Source organism: Aotus nancymaae, unplaced genomic scaffold (assembly GCF_030222135.1).
Source record: "Aotus nancymaae isolate 86718 unplaced genomic scaffold, 86718_ANA_hifiasm-v0.15.2.pri h1tg000059l, whole genome shotgun sequence".
NCBI lineage: Eukaryota > Metazoa > Chordata > Mammalia > Primates > Aotidae > Aotus > Aotus nancymaae.
Genome location: NW_026988473.1, coordinates 60,097,501 through 60,116,805, shown reverse-complemented (window position 1 = coordinate 60,116,805; position 19,305 = coordinate 60,097,501).

Sequence of the window (19,305 nt, the reverse complement as noted above, 5' to 3'; positions counted from 1 at the left end):
AGTGGGCTAGAGGCACACAATGCGTGTTAAAAACAAAGGATATTGGCTGTAGCGGCGGCTCACGCCTGCACTCCCAGCGCTTTGGGAGGCTGAGGCAGGAGGATCACTTGAGCTTAAGAGTTTGAGACCAGCCTAGGCAGCAAAGTGAGACTGATGTCTCCAAAAACCAAAACCAATGACCAAAAAACCCCAAAGAATATGAATCTCCTGTTGGAAAGGACTATAGCAGTCACCTAGTCCGTCTGTCACGCGAGCCTTCTCACAGCTCACAGATCAAGTTTTTGGTTTTGGTTTTTTTGTTTGTTTGTTTTTGTTTTTTAGAGACAGGGTCTTGCTCTGTCTGTAGTAGAATGCAGTGGAGGGATCATAGCTCACTGCAGCCTTGATGTCCTGGGCTCAAGCCTCCTCCTGCCTCAGCCTCCAGAGTAGCTAGGACTACAGGTACACCTCACGACACCTGGCTAATTTTTTTCTTTTAGAGATAGTGTCTCATTATGTTGCCCAGCCTGATCTCACTCCTGGCCTCAAGCAATCCTCCCTCCTCGGTCTCCAAAAGTGCTAGTTACAAGCATGAGCCACCATGCTTGCCTGGGTGAGCTATTAATGCTGCCATTTCAGCCGCCTCCCCTAAAGGCTGGATGTCTTCTTCTAGGCCACTAGTAAGGAATTGATCAACAGGTATCTTGACCCCAGCTCTTCTGTCCCCCAAACCTGTTCTTTTTGTTTCACTCCATTTGACTTTCGCAGTCTCTGACTTGTTTAGCACTGAGGGAGACGGGCTGAGGCTGTGGAAGCTGGGGGATCTCCTTTCAGAACATCAAAGACAGCCAGAGCTCTCGGTGCCCGTGTGGGAGGTCTAGAGGAGCCTGCCCTGTCAGCGTGTGGGCAAAGTCAAGCCCCCTACGGAGAGGCAGGGATGCCGGGGCAGTAAGGGGTTGGAGACTGGGCTGGGATCAAGTTGCCCTGAATGGAAACAAACTCCAACCCCAAACCAAAGTCAAACAGAGAGTCCAGGAGGAGCTGGGTGTCCCAAGCAGTCCCAGGCTACACTGGGAGAGGGAGGGGCCGGACAATGAACTCGGGGCTCCAGGATCCCCAGGGCCATGCGGTTCCCAGGGCAGTGCTGAACAGCTCTCCCTAGGAGACCCAGACCTATGGAATTTCTGTCCTGTGAGCCAGCGCCGGCCACGTGGGGAGAGCAGCTCTGGGCCTGGGTTTACATGTGTCAGACAGACATCCACAGAGGGCTTGCTGTCTCCCAGAGGCCCCAGCGGGGAGGAGGCCAGGACGGCACCACTGCTTCCAGATTAGCGACTGGAATGGTGTGGACACATTGAACCCATGGTAGCAGGACCCCAGCACCTCCTAGGGCCCTGGTTTCAGCAAAAATAACACTCAGCTGGGCACCCTAGGCCAGCGTCTGTGCTCACAATTGGATGTGTTTCTGGCTTACAAGGGAAACAGCAGTTGAAGGTAAACCAGGCTCTGACATTGACAAGGGTGCCAAGAAGCACCTTAGGGTGGATCGTTGCCAAAGGGGCAGGTCCTTCCTGCCTGTGGGACCTGTGGGACCCTGGTTCAGGAGGAAAGCACAGAGTTCAGGCAAACGCTGCCTGCCTGTTGTTCTTTGGACCCTGGGCCAGCCCCTCATGGAGCTCTTCCCGCTGCCCCAGAGACGAGGTGGACTAGCGCACCCATTTGGCAGATGAGGAGGTGGCGGCTCTGACAGATGCTCAGATCGCAGGCAGGTGTCATGTGCGTGTGGACGCCCCTGCTAGGCCAGGCAGCCCCGGCTTCTGCTCACCGCTTCTTTCCCTTGGCCACCTGCGCGGAAGGCCAGCCTTTGGGAGGCCTCGCTGCGGGCCACCGTGGCTGCTTGCAGTGGGCCTTTAGAACGAGCCTGCCACTTTTGCTTTATGCTAGTTGGCATTCCCTCGGTGCTTAAGATTTTCTTTCTTTTTTTCTTTACTTTTACTTTTTTTTTTTTTAGGTTGGAGTTTTGCTGTTGTCACCCGGGCTGGAGTGCAATGGTGCAACCTCGGCTCGCTGCAACCTCTGCCTCCTGGGTTCAAGCAATTCTTCTGCCTCAGCCTCCCAAGTAGCTGGGATTACAGGCGCCCACCACCATGCCCGACTAATTTTTGTATGTTTAGTAAAGAAGAGGTTTCACCATGTTGGCCAGGCTGGTCTCAAACTCCTGACCTCAGGTGATCGGCATGCCTTGGCCTCCCGAAGTGGGATTACTGGTGTGAGCCACTGTGCCTGGCCTGGTTTTCTAACATCATATGTATACTCCTTTGTGTCATTGTGAACCTTTTTTTTTTTGGACAGAGTCTCGATGTGTTGCCCAGGCTGAAGTGCAGTGGCATGATCTCAGCTTATTGTAGCCTGGACCTCCCACATTCAGGGGATCCTCCCACCTCAGCCTCCCGAGTAGCTAAGACTACCAGCATGTGGCATCACACCCAGCCTTGTTTTCTCCTCTAAGTCTGCTCCATCCTTGATGTTGACTGGTACATAGATGTCTTTGGGGACCAGCTTAGTCCCCAGAACCTCTCCTTGCAGGCCTGCTAAGGGGTGAGGCCCTGCAGCTTCACTGAGAGCCTGACTCCTGAGGATCCACCGACGCATGGACACGTGACTTGGCTGGACCAGGTCTTGCTGGTCCAGCTGAATTCTCTTGCTGAATTTGGGGTTTGGGGTTCAGAGTCAGCCCCCAGCCACAGTCAGTCTCTGGGTGGGCCTGATATTGAGGAACAGACAGCAGGAGGCCTGTGGGGCATCTGCCCTCCACCATGAGTCCAGGAAGCCAGCTGTGTGACCCTGACCCTGCCCACCTCAGCTTCTGGCTGCTTTTCTAGCCTCCAAGAGACTGAGGTTGGCCCTTACCCTATCCAGGGTACCAGGGGACACACCATGTCCTGAAGGGGAATAGGGCCCTTTAGGCCTAAGCATGCCTCAGGGTCTAACAGAACAGCGGGAGAACCACTGAATCCACCGCCTCCTCTCTGAATTCACTGCAGCAGTCAGCCCTCAGCTTTGTCATTCCTGAGCCTCCCGTCTCTGGAGGGGCATAGCAGTCCTCCCCACAGGGAAAAACCACTTCCTCTTCTTGGTGTCCCATTCTTTCAGGGCCCTTCTACCAACCCCCACCCCCAACACACACCTGTTCCCATGCCCTAGGCCCACTACTTTGCCCTTCCACCCAGAGGTACCCTCTTCCTACCCCCCATCGGGAGCCACCCACCCTTCCAGAGAGCCGAAAGCTCCGTCCCTCTCCAAGGCTTCAGAGCCACCTTCCACTCCACCTCCGGAGCCTGCCCCAGCTCTGGCCTCACATCTCCACTGTGGCCCAAGCCTCAGCCCTTCCCTTCCTCCTTTCCTGGTCTTGGCTTCACCTTCTTTATCCTCTAGGGCTTGTTATGTCCCCCAAGGACTGTGATTCCCCACCCTGCTTCCAACATTCCTCAGTGAACGGGTCCTGGGATCCTAGAGCTCTTGGGTTCCTCAGTGACTGAGGGGCTGAGGACAGAGGGAGTATTGGGGTTGAATTGTGTTACTCCCCACCCCCCACAAAAATATGCTGAAGTCCTGACCCCAAATACCATACATGGAAATGGAGTCTTTGCAGCTAAAATTAGCTAAGTTGAGGTCACACTGGCTTAAGAGGGTCCTAAGAAGAGAAGACAGAGAGACACAGGGAAGAATGCCATGAGACAACAGGCAGAGACTGGAGCCAGACAGCTGCAAACCAAGGAATGCCAAAGACTGCTCACTACCACCAGAAGCTAGAAAGAGGGAAGGAGAGGCCGGGCGCGGTGGCTCCTGCCTGTAATTCCAGCACTTTGGGAGGCCAAGGCGGGTGGATCACTTGAGGTCAGGAGTTTGAGACCAGCCTGACCAACATAGAGAAATCCCACCTCTACTAAAAGTACAAAATTAGCCAGGCGTGGTGGTACATGCCTGTAATCCCAGCTACTGGGGAGGCTGAGGCAGGAGAATCACTTGAACTCGGGAGGCGGAGGTTGCAGTGAGCCGAGATTGTGCTATTGCACGCCAGCCTGGGCAACAAGAGCAAAACTCCATCTCAAAAAAAAAAAAAAAAAAAGAGGGGCCGGGCGCGGTGGCTCACGCCTGTAATCCCAGCACGTTGGGAGGCTGAGGCGGGCGGATCACGAGATCAAGAAATTGAGACCATCCTGGCCGTGGTGAAACCCCATCTCTACTAAAAATACAAAAATTAGCCGGGCATGGTGGCACACGCCTGTGGTCCCAGATACTCGGGAGGCTGAGGCAGAAGAATCGCTTGAACCCAGGAGGTGGAGGTTGCAGTGAGCCGAGACTGTGCCACTGCGCTCCAGCCTGGCAACAGAGCAAGACTCCGTCTCAAAAAAAAAGCAAGAAAGAAAGAAAAGAAAGAGGCAAGGAGAGCTTCTTCCCTAGAACCTCCAGAGAGAGTGTGGTGTGGCCAATGACTTGATGTTGGACTTGCAGCCTGCAGAACTGTCAGAATACATTCTCTTGCTTTAAGCCATCCAGTTTGTGGCACTGTGTATGGCAGCCATTGGAAAGTAATATGAGGTCGTACAGCTGGCCGCAGACTTCACCAAGCTGCCCTCCTGGCCTGAGTGCTCTTTGTAGTGGGGGAATGAGAGCACTTCCCTTTCCAGCTCACAACTCTTCTCTGGCTCCCTATTTCCCTGGCCTCCATGTGTCCCTTCACATCTGGTCCCACCACCTTCTCTGGCATCTTCTCCCACTGTTCTCTGCCTTCTTTCCGTTCTGGGTACCCCAAATGAGAGCTGTGGTTTTCCCCTCCATGTCTTTGCTTATGTTGTGCCAGAAAACACATCTTCACCCAGTTCCCGTCTTGCTCATTCTTTAACACCTCTCTTGGACAATCCTTTCTTCCAGGAATAATAACAAACCTTTGTGGAAGCTTCCCGTGGGCCAGGTGCTGTGGGCTCAGTGCTTTCTGTGGATCACCTCCTTCAGTCCTTACCTCTGGCGGGTAGGGTGCCTTATCCCCATTTTATAGACAGGGAAACCAAGTTTCAGCTAGGGTTCCATGAGCTTCCTACAGTCCAAAGAGGCACTGGTGGGGTCAGGACCAGGCCTGGCTGGCAGAAGCAGTGCTCTGCTCCTGCTCCACAAAGCCACCACCCCTGCCTGGAGAGCCCACGTCTCCCCAGGAACATCTGCTCCTCCACGCCTCCAGCTGCCGCACGTTTCAGGATAACAAATTATCCTGTAACAAGAGGTGAAATCAAATGCGGGCCAAATAGTTTTCCACAGCAATTTCATGCAAAATAATTCCAAGGCATCCATCTTTTTCACCATGTGGGGTTAGAACACATGGAGACAGAAGGACGGAGGAGCCAGAACCCAACCTGGCTCTCACAAATAAATAAACAAGGCACAGAAGACATCATGGCCAGCAGGCGGCTGGAGCATAAATCAGGACTTTTATAGGGTGGGTGGCCTGTCAGGGACCCCACCCCCCGCCTGGCCTCTGAAAGAGAATACCAGTGAACATCTTTGTGATCCACGCCAGCCCCACTCACTAATACGCCCACCCAGGGTCCCCTGCCAGACCCTCAGCCCCACCTGGAAGCCCCCTCAGGTTTATCAGGGGAGGGCTCTCACATACATACCCACCCACTGATTTTCTCACTCATTCATTGATTCACTCTGTACTTCATGTATAATAAGCACTCAGTAAAAATTTCCTGAATAAATAAATTTGCTCACTTCTTTTCTCCTTCTTATCTACCTCCCAGAAGAATTTCTCCACTGTGTCTGTGTCACTGAGGTCACTTCCAGATGCAGAGCCCTGGCCACGGTGCTGATTGGCTGAGCTGGAGCTCACGTCATACCCTTAGCAAAGGGAGGGGTGGGGTTGAGAGGAGAGGGGCCAGGTAGATCCTTCAGCTTCTGTAGCAGACCCGAAGCCCTGCCTCCTGCCAAGACGCCTCCCAAACAGGAACAGGGCTAGGACATGGGCAGCAAAACACATATGTCCTGACGTCCTCCTGAAACACTGTGCGGCTGCGCCTGTGAGCAGGATTCCATCTGTTAATACTTGGGCCTCACTGCCCTTCAGCCAGTTCCAGGAAGACCCCATTCTCCTAAGGGCTCCGGGTTTGCTGGCTAGGCCAGTGGTTCCATTACCCACAATGCCAGCACCGTTTTACACGCCTAGATCCTGCATTTGGTACTCAGTGGGTTTTCAGAGAATGACAGCTCTTACTGCCCCCCATTTTCATCCCAGTAGTCCTCATGGCTTTTTTTTTTTTCACTCATCCATTCATTATTGTGTGTTAAACACACAATAAAAACAAAAACTATGCCACTGGTAACATTCAGTATTTCACAATGGGCAACCATCACTACTGTCTAGTTTCAGAAGAGTCTCGTCATCCTAAAAAGAACCCCCATTTCCTCATTCCCCAGGTCCTGGCAGCTACTGGTCTCCTCACAGCTTTGCAGTGAGGATTCTAATATGAGAGAGGTAGATGCATTATCCCCACTTCACAGATGTGGAAGCAGGGCTGTGCTTACGTGCTCACACGCGTGCATAAACGCATACACAGCTGGCTTCAGCTGGGTCCCACCCACCGTCCACAGAGCAGCACCTTCAGACCAGTGTGTCCTGGATCTCCCTCCAAGCCCCTTCCTTGTGTCACAGGATCCTTAGGGTGTCACTTCATCAGCCAGAAACCTCTGTGGCTGGTGGCACCTCTGCTTGGGTTTTGCTCATGCCTGCTGGGCTTGTTCCATCCACTCAGCCTGACAGGCTGCACTTGGCTGCTGCTACCGGCCTGGATCCTGCCAAGGGCAAGCCAGGCATGGAGTGGTAAGGGGTGTGTGAGCAAGCAAGCACAGAGTCCGGCCACCCTGCACAGCCAGGCCAGCTTCGGTGGGGCAGCCAGCTCCAGGCATCAGCTCTGTATGAGGCTGCAGCTGGACCAGATGTACCAAGCAGCTTCCACTATAGGCACCAGCGTCTGGACAAGGGAAACACGATGGCATCCAAAAGCTCAGAGACACCAAGAACTGCAGATCCCCGAAGAGAGTGTTACAACATGTGACAACTCTGGCTCAGGGAGCCCTAAAGTCTGGGCTTCCAGAAGGGCTACAGCTTTTCTCTCCTCGTCATCCACAATGTGGTTAGTGGGGGGTGGGTTTCAGCCCTGTCTGTGTTACAGATCTTTCAGTCCTCCTATTAGCAGGTACCAAGTTCTTGTCCCACATCCAGGAAGAATGAGGGACTTGGACAACTGGAGGGCAAGCAAAGCAGAGAGAAAGTTTATTGAATGACAGAACAGCTCTCAGGAGACCTGAAGTAGGCAGCTCTTTTCTGCAGGAAGGTCATCCTGATGAGTGTCCAGCTCTCAGTGGAGAGGAAACCTGTAATGGGTAGCTCCTTTCCACAGGCAGGTCATCCAAGTGGGTGTGTGAATCTGGCTGAGTCTGGGGCTTTTATGTACTCAGAATAGAGGGAGTGTGTGTTGACCAGTCCATAGGTGGCCATGGGTGGGTCTGGAAAAAGCACCATCCTATTGGCCAAATAGTCATCAATGAAGTTCTCACTCCCAGTGTTGACTTCACCAGGCACTGGCAGCCCGGCCCCCAGGCTTCAGGTTGTCCCTGGCTTTAAGGTTGGGCTTCACAGGGACCTGTCCCTTCCTGCCTAGGAACTTGTCTGCCTCCTAACACTGTCAACATGTCATTCATGGTATCCAGGCTGTTCATACCAAGAGGCACCTGCAGGCTCGTGCTGAGCCGCTCGTAGTCCCCTAGCCTTCCTCCAGCTCCTCTCCCAAAGTTTGAAGGGGGCTGAGGTGGGCAGGGGGCTGGCGTGTCAGTGCCTCTCCACACATGCGCACACCCAGCTGGGTCACAACAGTGCTTGGGCTCGGCTACACACTCCCTGCTTGCCACATTGCAGGTGATGAGAAAGAGAGAAAAGCTGTGGCCCTTGTGGGAGCCCAGACCTTGGGGCTCGTCACAGCCAGGGCTGTGATGTGTTATAACACTGTCTTTGGGGCTCTGTGGTTCCTGGCATCTCCAAACTTTCCGGTGCCATCATGTTGCCCTTATCCAGACATTGGTGCCTGCAGCAAAAGTTCCAAAATTGGAGAGGGTACTGGGAGCAGGCACTTCCAAGCCTGCAGGGGCAGGGGAGCTTCCCTGGCCCCTGATAGCACAGGGATGCCCAGGCTTGGAGCTGCAACTGGGTGGCTGTAGCTGTGCCCAGGAGCATGGGGCTCCCGCCCTGCCAACTTGGTAGAGTGTGGGGCCATTCCTGGCCCTGCTGGCTCCATAGAACCTGCAGCCCTGGCTGTGCCTTTCCTGCTTCAGCTGGAGTCCCCACAGTGGCTGCCCCAGATGGGCTACTGCTGCCATCACTGGCACTTTCAAGGCTCAGGCAGATGACTCTGTCCTGTGGCTCTGGGCTTCTTTCCTTGGTATGTGTGATGGAAGGGAGGGTGCTGTCAGTTCAGAGCTCATCTTGGTCAGTTACCCAGTAAATCTAGGCTGTTGACTGATGGATTGAAAAGGCTTCAGGTGATGGTGGGGTTAGCGAGGAAGGTGTCAGGGAGGATGCCCAGGACGCAAGCCGCACCTCTGTTGGTTTTGGCCCCTGAGCAGAAGCTGACACTGTTCTCCAGGGCTGCTAGGCAGGGTTTGATCACACACACTCAGCCCCTCCTGCTTATGCCTCTTGGCCTTTGCAGACACTGTGTGCTCTATCTGGACTCCCTTTTCTCCCTCAAACCTCTCAAGCCTGTTTCCTATTCATCCACCAAAACCCACTCAGGGTTGCCTCTACATGGGAAGGGCAGTGATCGCAACCCTAGTGTAGTCAGTGGCAGAATCTCCAGGGGGTGGAGTCTGGACCTTTGGGCAGCTACAGAACTCCACAGTGGGTGTGGCTTGCAGCCTGCCCGGAAGACCCCTTGGGAATCCAGCAGCCCGTGCTCCCCGTCAGAGCACCTTCCTTCCATTTGGAGAATGCCTGTCCCCCACTCTGCTGTTCTTCGTGCTCCTTGACACAAGAGCCTGCAGAACGTCCTGGTTAAGAGCCCAGGACATTTTTCGTTTTCTAAACCAGCTTTATTGAGACATAAATCACATGCCACACTATTCTCTTATTTAAAGTGTACAATTAATGGCTTTTGTTGTGTTGCATTATTGTTTTTTAATTGTAATAAAATATACATAACACAAAGTTTGCTACTTTAGCCACTTTAAGTGTGTAATTCAATGCCATTAATAACATTCACAACGTTGTACAACCTTAAGAGCCCAAGATTTTGGCTTCAGACGGAGACCTGGGTTTAGTCCTGGTTGTTTCACTCCATAGCTGTGTAGCACGCCCTCAAAGTCCCTACTTACCCATCTGGAAATAAGGATTCTAGGGACTACTTCATATAGTCATTGCGAGGATTACATGAGGCACTGGGGGTGACAGGGCCTCGTTGATTGTGGAATCCGCTGTGAGGGATCCCTGAATGCCACTCCTGTATAGCATTATCACCCATGTGCTGTGTGGCCTCAGGTGAGTTGCTGGCCCTCTCTGGCCCCAGCCCTTGGCTTTAAGAAGGCTGAATTTGGATTAGATGACTCTGAGGGCCTAGGAGCTCTGCCATCCAGTGCTCACTGGTCTGCCTCATCAGAAGTCATCTGGCCTTCACTGTGATGCTAACCCCCTCCTCTGAGAACTTCCCCCTAGCGGTCCTGGCAACCATGGTGACCATGTGACATGGCCATAGGTGACTGGACCGGGGAGGGCACATGACTCAGGTACATTTGGACCTGGGACACTGGCCTGCTGGTGGGTGGTCAGTCGTGCTGGAGTGGGGAGCTGAGATGTGTAAGATGCATATGTAGCTTAAGCCTAGCTGAGCGAGGGGTGGCAGCAGTCATGGGGGACCCATTAGGAACAGATGGCAGGGCCAGATTCTGACACACCAGGCCAAGGATCTTGAATTTAAATCCTGGGCAGAGTGGAAGCCCCTTCATTCTTGGGCACTAAAACTACCTTGACCCCATCATAGAGCCCCTGAGGGCTGAGCTAAGGGAGGGGGCTTGGCAGAAAGTGAGGGAATGAACAGGGGTTCCCAGGCCATGTGGCTTTGGGCCAGGCTGAGCCCCTCGCAGGGCTCTAGTCTTCTCTTTCTGATATTAGGGTTGGACTCAGGGGTCCCCAAGGCCCTTCAAGCACTGAATTTCTCTGAGAATCACTGGCTTTGAGACCAGTGCTGAGGCAGGGAGGACTGGGGGAAGTCTGAACTAGACAATCTCAGTAATTGGAACTGTTCGTGTCCATGCCTGCAAAGGCCGGTTCCCAGGGAGCAGGAAGATGCGGTTTCAGGTGTGCAGATGGAGTCTCCCCTGGAACGGGACAGAAGAGAGGGCTGGAAACCCCAGGATCCAGAGGGGCAGTCTGGGGTCTGCGGCCCCTCCAGGCTGAGGCTCTGTGCCACATTCATCAGGACCTCTTTTTTTTTTTTTTGGAAACAGAGTCTTGCTCTGTTGCCCAGGCTGGAGTGCACTGCAACCTCCACCTCCCAGGTTCAAGCAACTCTCCTGCCTCAGCCTCCCAAGTAGCTGGGACTACAGGTGCACACCACCATGCCCGGCTAATTTTTGTATTATTTAGTAGAGATGGGGTTTCACCATGTTGGCCAGGCAGGTCTCAAACTCCTGACCTCAGGTGATCTGCCCGCCTTGGCCTCCCAAAATGCTGGGATTAGAGGCGTGAGCCACTGCACCTGGCCATCGGGGGCTTCTTTTTGGTTTACAGAAGTGCAGAAAACATTCCAGACTGAACACCGGTTGGGTGACCTTCCTGTGCCTGAGCCTGAGGGCCAGCATCCCTAGTGGCTCCAGAAGACAGTGCCAAAGATGGCTCTGTGTTGGGAGTCCCTGCAGGCCCAGAGCTGGCCCATCTGCCCTGAGTTAGACCCTGGGCCTGCCCAGTGCAACCTGTTGGCTGTAGATGGCCAGCATAGATGACAGAGTTGTTAGGAATGGCTGCATTCCTTGTGGCAGCAACTGTTTACTGTGATAAAAGGTGAGGCAGCGACTTGACCTCTTTGGGCCTCTGTTCCTGTGTCTATAAACTGAGAATAGCCATCTCTGTCCTTTGCGGAGCTGTCATGAGGCTTAGATGAGATGGTGTGTGTGGCCTGGCAGTGAGCCTGGGGTGGCCAGTGCTCTCCAGATGGCAGCTGTGGCTCTGGCAACACAGACGGGCCCTCTGGGATCTAGGTGTGCAGAGGACAGTGGCTGGGAGTGAGGGGGGCTGGAGAGAAGTGTGGGTGAGATAAGGACCCAGGAAGTCATGGGAGAAGGAGGAGAAAGCATCCTCACTTGGGGCGAGGGGTCCTTGCCTCCTGAACCCCTTCCTCCTCAGGCTTCAGCTCCCACCTGGGCTTCCCACCCCCATTGGCATTCCTGTAGGGCACGAAGATGTCTGACCCGACTCACAGCAGCCACCAGCACCGGGGCAGGGAGACAGCCCTGGACTCTGGGAACAGATCCACTGCGTGCCACGCAGGGAGCCTGACAAGGCCCGGCCCCTTCCCTGCTCCTTGCTGCCTTCTGTAGGGACCCACCAGTGCGGCCACCATCGTGTTTCACACAGGTCATCTGGGGGACTGCCTGACAGCGCCCGGCCGGCAGAGCAGCAGCAGAGCCTGGGGACCAGCCCTGCCAGACCTCCCGTCTCCTGGCCAAACCACACGGCTCTGCTACAAGGCCTCCCAGTGCCTGAATCCGCCGGGGCCTTTGGCATGGCACCATCTTCACAGGCTGGGTCCTCAGGGAGCTCAGTGAAGACTCAGCTCCCCTCCTCACCCAGAGGAAAATCCGGTTGTGTTTTGAGGGAGTGAGAGACAGAGAGATCTCACTGGGCCCCACTAGGCTCCTGCCTTCTCAGCGCTGAATCTGTTTTGGGGCCCCTTTTGCTCTCCCATGGCTACAGGGCCGGACAAGCTTCTGTGGTGTCTTTGTGAAAGCTAGAAAAAGATGCCCCATCTGGGCAGTCACAGCCCCGTGCCTGCCTACCTCTTACTCACCCCCTCAGCCAGTGCCCTTGTGCAGTGAACACGCTGCACAACTGGCCCTGCCCAGCCTTCTCTGCACTCCCATCCCAGGTGAATCCCACTCTAATGTGAGGCTTCCCTAGACATGCTGGTCAGGAAGCACCCTCCCTCCAGCACCCCTTTCTTCTTTCTCAGGCCCAACCTAGAGTCCTCTCCAGTGTCAGGAGGGCCTGTGGGGCCTGGGCAGGGAGAAGAACCATGCCTAGGTGTATGTGCCTCACAGAATTCTCCAGCTTAGCTCCTGTCTATGGCTCCAGACTCCAACTCCGAGGGGCACCAGAGCTCCCCTCCACCTGCTGACGGGCCTCAGCCTTCCTCACTTCCGGTGGTGTCTTCTTTGAAGGTCTCTGTATTCCTGATGGAGATGCCATGGGCTGTCCACACCAGCCACCTCCCCACCGGAGATCCTCTCTTTGCCCCCCAATCAGCCTTAGAACACAGTTGAAGGTCATTAACCCAGCCCCCAAGGCCCTCACACCTGGCCCTGTCTTCACTTCCAGCCTCGCCCCAAGGCCCTCCCTCCTTCCCTCTGGGCTTCGACCAGAGGAAATCCTTCCATTCCCAGAAGGCACTAGGTGGTGTCGAGCCTTCGTGCTACTCGCCTCACAGTGCTCCCCCGCTCTAGAAATGAGTGTTATCACAGATCCCAGCAGTTCACACAGAATGTGCATGACCATTAGCTCACTTGAACCTCACCACAGCCCTGGAAGGGGAACAGGGCAGTTCTCCATCTACGCCACCTGCCTTGGCATCTAGTAAGGTCCCCTCTTATGATGCTGGGTCTTATTAAGGATCATGTGATGATGTCTTAGTCCCCTTCGGCTGCTATAGCAGAATACCATAGACTGGGTGGCTTATAAACGACACACACGTATTGCTCACAGTTCTGGAGGTTGAGAAGTCCAAGACCAAGGTGCTGACACACTCGGTGTCTGGTGAGGACCCACTACCTGGTTCAGAGATTGCCACCTTTTTGCTGCATCCTCACATGGCAGAAGGGGTGAGGGATCTCCCTGCTGTCTCTTTTATGAGGGTCCTAATCCTCACATGAGGGCTCCACCCTCATGACCCATCACTTTCCAGAGGCCCCACCTTCAAATACCATCACACTGGGATTAGGTTTCAATGTGTGACTTTAGGGGGCACATTGAGACCACAGCAGCTGACTAGATGGGTGAATGGATGCGTGTCTGGGTGGGTGGGCGGGGACTGGATCCGGATGGAGGCAGGAAAATTTTGAAATGTGATAGAATCAGTGCAGCCTGGGCAAAGTTGGGGGGTAGGGCTGAAGGAGGTTCCGATCTGCACTGTTCGGTGGCCCCAGGGTAGGGAGAGAGGCAGCCAGTGATCTCTGGGGTCCAAGAAGGGGAGGCAGGGCCTCCAGGAGGGACCGGGGCCCCAGGAGAAAACAGTGCTGCAGAAGCCTCCTCTCTCCCGGTTAGTCAGGCACTGCCCAGGGATGAATGTGGCATCTGCTAGGGCTCTCAAGCCACCAGGTCAAATACTGGAGGGTTTCATTCTGCTACAGCTGCCCACACCCACCAGGAAGGGCTTGGGCTACCCGTGACATGTGGAGGAGGGGGTGAGCCAAGACAGCCTTCGATGGGGTGGGGTGGGGGCCTGGAACCTTCCATCATATGGGCCTGGGACTTTGGTTTCTCAGTCCTCCCAACTTCCACAGTGGATAAGTTGGGGCTTTGGGGAGCAAGGAAGGAGAGTCTGAAAACCATCAAAGAATCTTCATCTGCGAGAGACACAGATCGGAGATCGGGGTGGGGAGGGAAGAATGGTGGAAGCTGGAGAACTGGAGGGATTTCTCCGTCAGGGGCTGCTCCCACCTTCCCCTGTTCTATTCCTTTCCCAGGCTGGATGGGAACCCCCATGTCTGTGCGTCTGCGTGTGTGTGCACGTGTGCTTGCATGCATATGTAATCCTACCTGCCTCATAGGGTTGCTGCAGGAGGCTTGAACAAGTTCACACTCATCAAAGGCTGGGTGCTGTGCCCGGCATGTGGTAAGTGCTCTGTGAATGTTAGTGGCTGTTGTACAGGAGGAGAGTGTGATGGTCAAGAGCTAGGGCTCCAGTCCGGCTGCCAGGGCTCCCACGACCGCTCACCCTAGTCAGCCCCTCTCTCTCTGCCAGCAGCAAACCTTTGCCCCTCATGGTGCCCCACTCTCATCAGACACTACCCTCTTTGCTAAACAGGGAGCAGGCCCTAACTTCCTGTATCACTCCCCTACACACGCCTAGAGCTGCTCTCATTCTAGCTCCGTCCTTTTCTTGCCCTGTCCTGCAGAAGAGGCTTCCAACACCCCATCCCTGGGCCCCTCTCCCCTCTCCCAGGCCCCTCCCCACCCGGCACTTCCTGCCCCCACAATCCCAACACCTTTGTCTTTACTCCCTCCCATTTCCATGGAAACACACTCACCATGCTCCTCTCCGTCCCTTTCCCCCTTTCCCCTGGCCTCACCTCTGCCCTAGCCTCAGGCCTGGCTCACCAGTCCTCCCTCCCTCATGCTCCCTGATGCCCGACTGCGGATCCTCTCCAGACACCCCTGCCCTGGCTCCCTCCCGCCTCTCAGATCACTGGATCCCCATCTTCTGCTCAGAAGCAGTAGGGTCCCTATTCCTCCCTCTCCTGGATGTTCTCACTCTGCCTGCTCCGTCCCATTCTCCCTCATGTGGCCAGCAGCCACGTGCTGATGCCCCTTAGCCCTGTCTCCTGCAAGGCCCACTCTCCTGGGCTGGGTCCACCTGCATCAGCTGTCCCTGGCATAGCTGCTCTAGGGTGGACAGGGTTTGAAGGCTGAGACAGACTCAGATGCACACGCAGGTCTCCTCAGGCCTTCATGGAATGCTGCTATTTCCATCTTGAAGCTCTCGTGGGATGGTGGCTCACTGCCTCATGCCAGGAGAATCCCTATCTCTGCTTAGGAGAAAGTTGTCCACTGGCACTGCCGCTTGGCCTATCAGTCCAGGAGGCAGAGCCGCCTCTGGGATGGGCAAAGTTGGAAGTACTGCTTCAACTCTCCAAGCCACGTGGCCCTGGGCAAGCTCCTTCTACTTTCTGAACTCAGGTTCCTGAGTCCCACAGGCCCCTCCAGCCCTAATGTTCCAGAGCTGCAGGGAGGGTGAGGGAAGCAGGTGGTCTGTGTTCCAGGCTTTTCTCTGCCACCTGCAGCCTGTGTGACTTTGGGAGACTCTCTGCCTGTTTCCTCAGTTTCCCTATCTGAACAATGAGTGAGCTGGTTGTAGTGATCTAAGGGGCTCCCTGTGTCCTGTCCTTTGTTTTGAATGTCACCTGGGTTGGGGAAGCTTTACCTCTTTCCCAACTAAAGCCAGCCTCAGGCTGGTCATCCCAGAGTTGGGGGCAAGAGTGACAGATGGGAAACGGTGGGGGGGCAGGCAGGGAGAGCTACACCCCTCGACCTGCAGACTGGCCCCTCAATGCGGACCCCCCTCACTTCAGAGGCAGCAACCCCTCCCTGTGGAGCAGACAGGGCCCCATCTTCTCCTGTTGTCACAAAATTCCTCTGAGCTGACTGGGCAGGGACCCTATTTTATAGACAGGAAACCCAAGGCCCAAGGCAAGAAGGGATCTGCCTGGATTCACACGGCTGGTCTGTGGCTAAAGTGGAAGTCAGGGACCTGTGAGAATCCCATGCTGTCACATCCCTTGTCACTGACCGCAGCAGCCCACCCCGCACAGGGTCATTGAGTCCCACCTGTCCTGGTGCAGAAGGGGAAACTGAGGCCCAGAACGGTGCAGGGCTGCGCATTCTCCCCACTGACCTCAGCTGCAGCTGCAGTGATGCTGACAAAGCCCCAAACCTCTCCCTGCAGCCTTGTTTGCTGCCTAAAGTCCCATCAGAGCCCCCATATCTGGGTAAAGCATGTATCCAGGGGCCCTTGTGATGAGGGGGCAGAAAGACAAGAATGACAGGCGTGTGCTGTCTCAGGCTCTAAGAACAGCCAAGAAGGAAGGAGCCTGGGGAGCTGTGAGGGGTCGGGGGGCCAGAAAGGGTGGCACACTTGCCTGGGTTCCACAGCGGCTGGGGCTCATTCAGGAGGCAGACCCAGGCCCTGCTTCCCACACCCAGGTTGCCTCCGCCCGCCCCCGCCCCCGAGCCTCCTTTTGCATGTATGGTCCTGGGAGGAAGGCCTGGAGTGGCAGGGATGGCGGGTGGTGGGGTGCACAGGAACGACTCCTCCCAACCTGAGTCGCCCTTCCAGAGGATGCCTCGGGCTGTGGCAGATTAATGGTGCGAAGGCCACTCATTTCCTGTGGCCGGGAGACAGGCCACACCACACAGTCCCCCATTGTGGGCTGCCCTTATCTTGGGAAGTTCCGCCTGCCCCATCCGGAAGAGGCACCTTGGCCCCCACACCCCTGGCCTCACCTTTCTTTGCCTTTTGGAAGCTGGGCTTACAGGGCTCAGATCCTGCAGGCCTCAGTCTCCCCTCCTCCCATGGGAAGCCTGGACTTGACTCTGAGGGTGGTGGGGAGCCTGGTGGGCAGAGCAGTGCGGGGCCTGGTATCAGCTGGGTTATGAGGGGCAATCCTAGGGGCTTTGACAATGAACTGGAAGGGGTGAGGCTGGAGGCAGTTGAGTAGAGGGAGCCTGGCCACACGTGGGGGCCCAGCTGGGATGGGGAGGGCAGGGCAGGACACCACATTTCTCTGCTTAGAACCTCCCTTTGAGGAGTGTGCACAGCCTCTGGTTCAGATGCCCACTTTAGGAAGCAGCACGGGCACACACAGATTCCCCAGGAAGCCTTCCCTGACCCGCAGTTGGTCCAGATCGCCCAGACCAAATGGGGCTCAGCTCCCTGTGCTTTGCCTCAGACTGTTTAGACCTCTGAGTATCCTGTGTGGATGCAGAGCTGCCTCCTCCATTAGACTGGACACGCCTGGATGGTGGAGACCCCACTGGACCCACTAAGCGTGGCTCCAGCCCAGCCTCCACCCCAGCCCCATCTCCCTCCGCACAGGCTCTCGGAGCCCCTCCCACAGACCTGCCCTCTCACCCCATGCTTTTGGCCAAGTATGTCCCTCCACCTGGAGTGTCCCTTCTATGTCTCCCCTGACCAAATCCCAGCCATCCTTAAGGGCTGCTCAGGTGCCACCACATCTTGAAGCCTTGCTAGGCCCACCACCGATGCCAGTGGGTTCAGCAAATGCCTCTCTCCCTTTTCCACCAGAGCAGCTGCATTCAATCAATTCGTTTAAAGATTCCACAGCTTAAAAAAAAAAAAAGTTTGAGATCATTCAATTTGTCCATCCCAACCCTTGAGAGATGAAGACACCAGCTCAACTGAGCTCTCACGAGAAGTCTACAACAGATTTTCATTTTAACAGAGGCAGCTGTTGTCAGCTTCCAAGCATGAGTGTTCAATGTTTCCCAGTGACCAACAACCCAACAGTTCTGGGAGGGCAGCCGCAGGCCAGCAGGTGGTGGAGTGAGGACCCTGCTGGTGCACTCGTGCCTCCCGTGGCATCTGCCCCTCAGGAGTGGAGGGGAGGGAAGGATGCCCTCCCTCGATCAGACAGACAGCAAGCCTGTGCCTGCACCGCATGGATGAAGGTGTTCAGCGTTAGTGGAAGGCTCACAGATACTTTTCACCTCCATTTCCTCCTTTCCCCGCTCATCACCTCCCTTTGCACAGCTACCTTTATACTCATTTTACAGATGAGGAAACAGTTTCCAAGAGCTTGAGTGACTTGTTCAAGGTCACTCAGAGGATGATGGAGGGACTGGGAGGCCAACTCCAGTCTTCCAGCCCAGCAAAGTTGGCCAGTGTCAAAGCCCTGCCTGAGGTCACCCAAACCCAGGAATGAATAACCTTGTGTGTTTGTGGCTAGGATGGGGGAGCCCCGTGGCTCCAGGGAGACCCAGGGCAGGAGAAACCTACCGCTGGGACTGCAGTTTGAGTGGCTTTCCATTTCCTGGGCTGCGTCCTGAAGTTAATCATTGACTTGTAGTTCTGTGCATAGCCTGGCCAAGTGCCCAGATTGGGGGGCTTGATCCCTGACACTCTGCCCTGAGGGGACTCTTAGAGTGGGGGTTGAGGGAGGAAGCCAGCCTGGGCTAGGGTGGTGGCTCCATAAGGCCATGGTCATGGGAGCTGGCCTCAGTCACTGAGGGTGGTAGTACCTGTCCCCCACCACCCAGCAGGGAGATAGGGAAGAAGGTAGGGGGCAGCGGGGAGGATCAGGAAGGGGTGGTGAAGGAGCAGGACCCTCTCGGTGCCAGGGCCCTGAGCACAGTAGGTCTGGAGCTGAATGGATCCCTTCCTCACAGTGATGGTGATATCCCAGCCTGCTCCCAGCCCTGGCAGCCTTCAGGGCGGGCCTCAGGCTGCTTCATCTCAGGTGGAAGACATTGCAAAACTTGGCCATACACAACCAAGGTGCGGCAGCTCACGCCTGTAATCCCAGCACTTTGGGAGGCCAAGGAGGGCCGATCACCTGAGGTCAGGAGTTCAAGACCAGCTTGGCCAACATGGTGAAACTCTATCTCTACTAAAAATACAAAAATTAGCTGGGCATTGTGGCATGTGCCTGTAATCCCAGCTACTTGGGGGGCTGAGGCAGGAGAATTGCTTGAACCCAGGAGGCGGAGGTTGCAGTGAGCCAAGATTGCACTCCAGCCTGAAAGACAGACCGAGACTCCATCTCAAAACAAAAAAAAAAAAGAGTTGGGATGCTAGCGAGGTGGCCACTGGCATAATCTGGGCCAAAGATTGTGGGCAGTCATCAGGGGGAGTGACTGACAGTTGTCATGACCACCCGATGGCACCTAGCCTACAGAGGAGAAAGCCGGGTTCACCCAGAGGCACACCTGGGGTATAACTGGGCCTGAGGCAAGCCTAGAGTGCAGTCCTCAGCCCCTCTGCTGGAGCCTGTGTGTTTGAGAACCCGTGCCCGAGGTTTGCCCTACTTCACAGGATGCCCTGTGGCCTCCCTACTCCTGTGTGGGTTGGTAGGACAGCAGTAGCAGCTTCTGTAGGGCTCCAGGTCTGACCCAGCCCCAGCCCCTCCCTCCCTGGCTCCAGGAAGTCTGGAGCCCTGAGACTCCCAGGAAGGACCCTGGCCTGGGCCTGCTGGGGCCTCTGTGGGCTGAGACACCGGGAAGATCCAGGCCCTCAACACACCAGCCTTTCATTTGCTGGAGCCAGGGCAGCATCT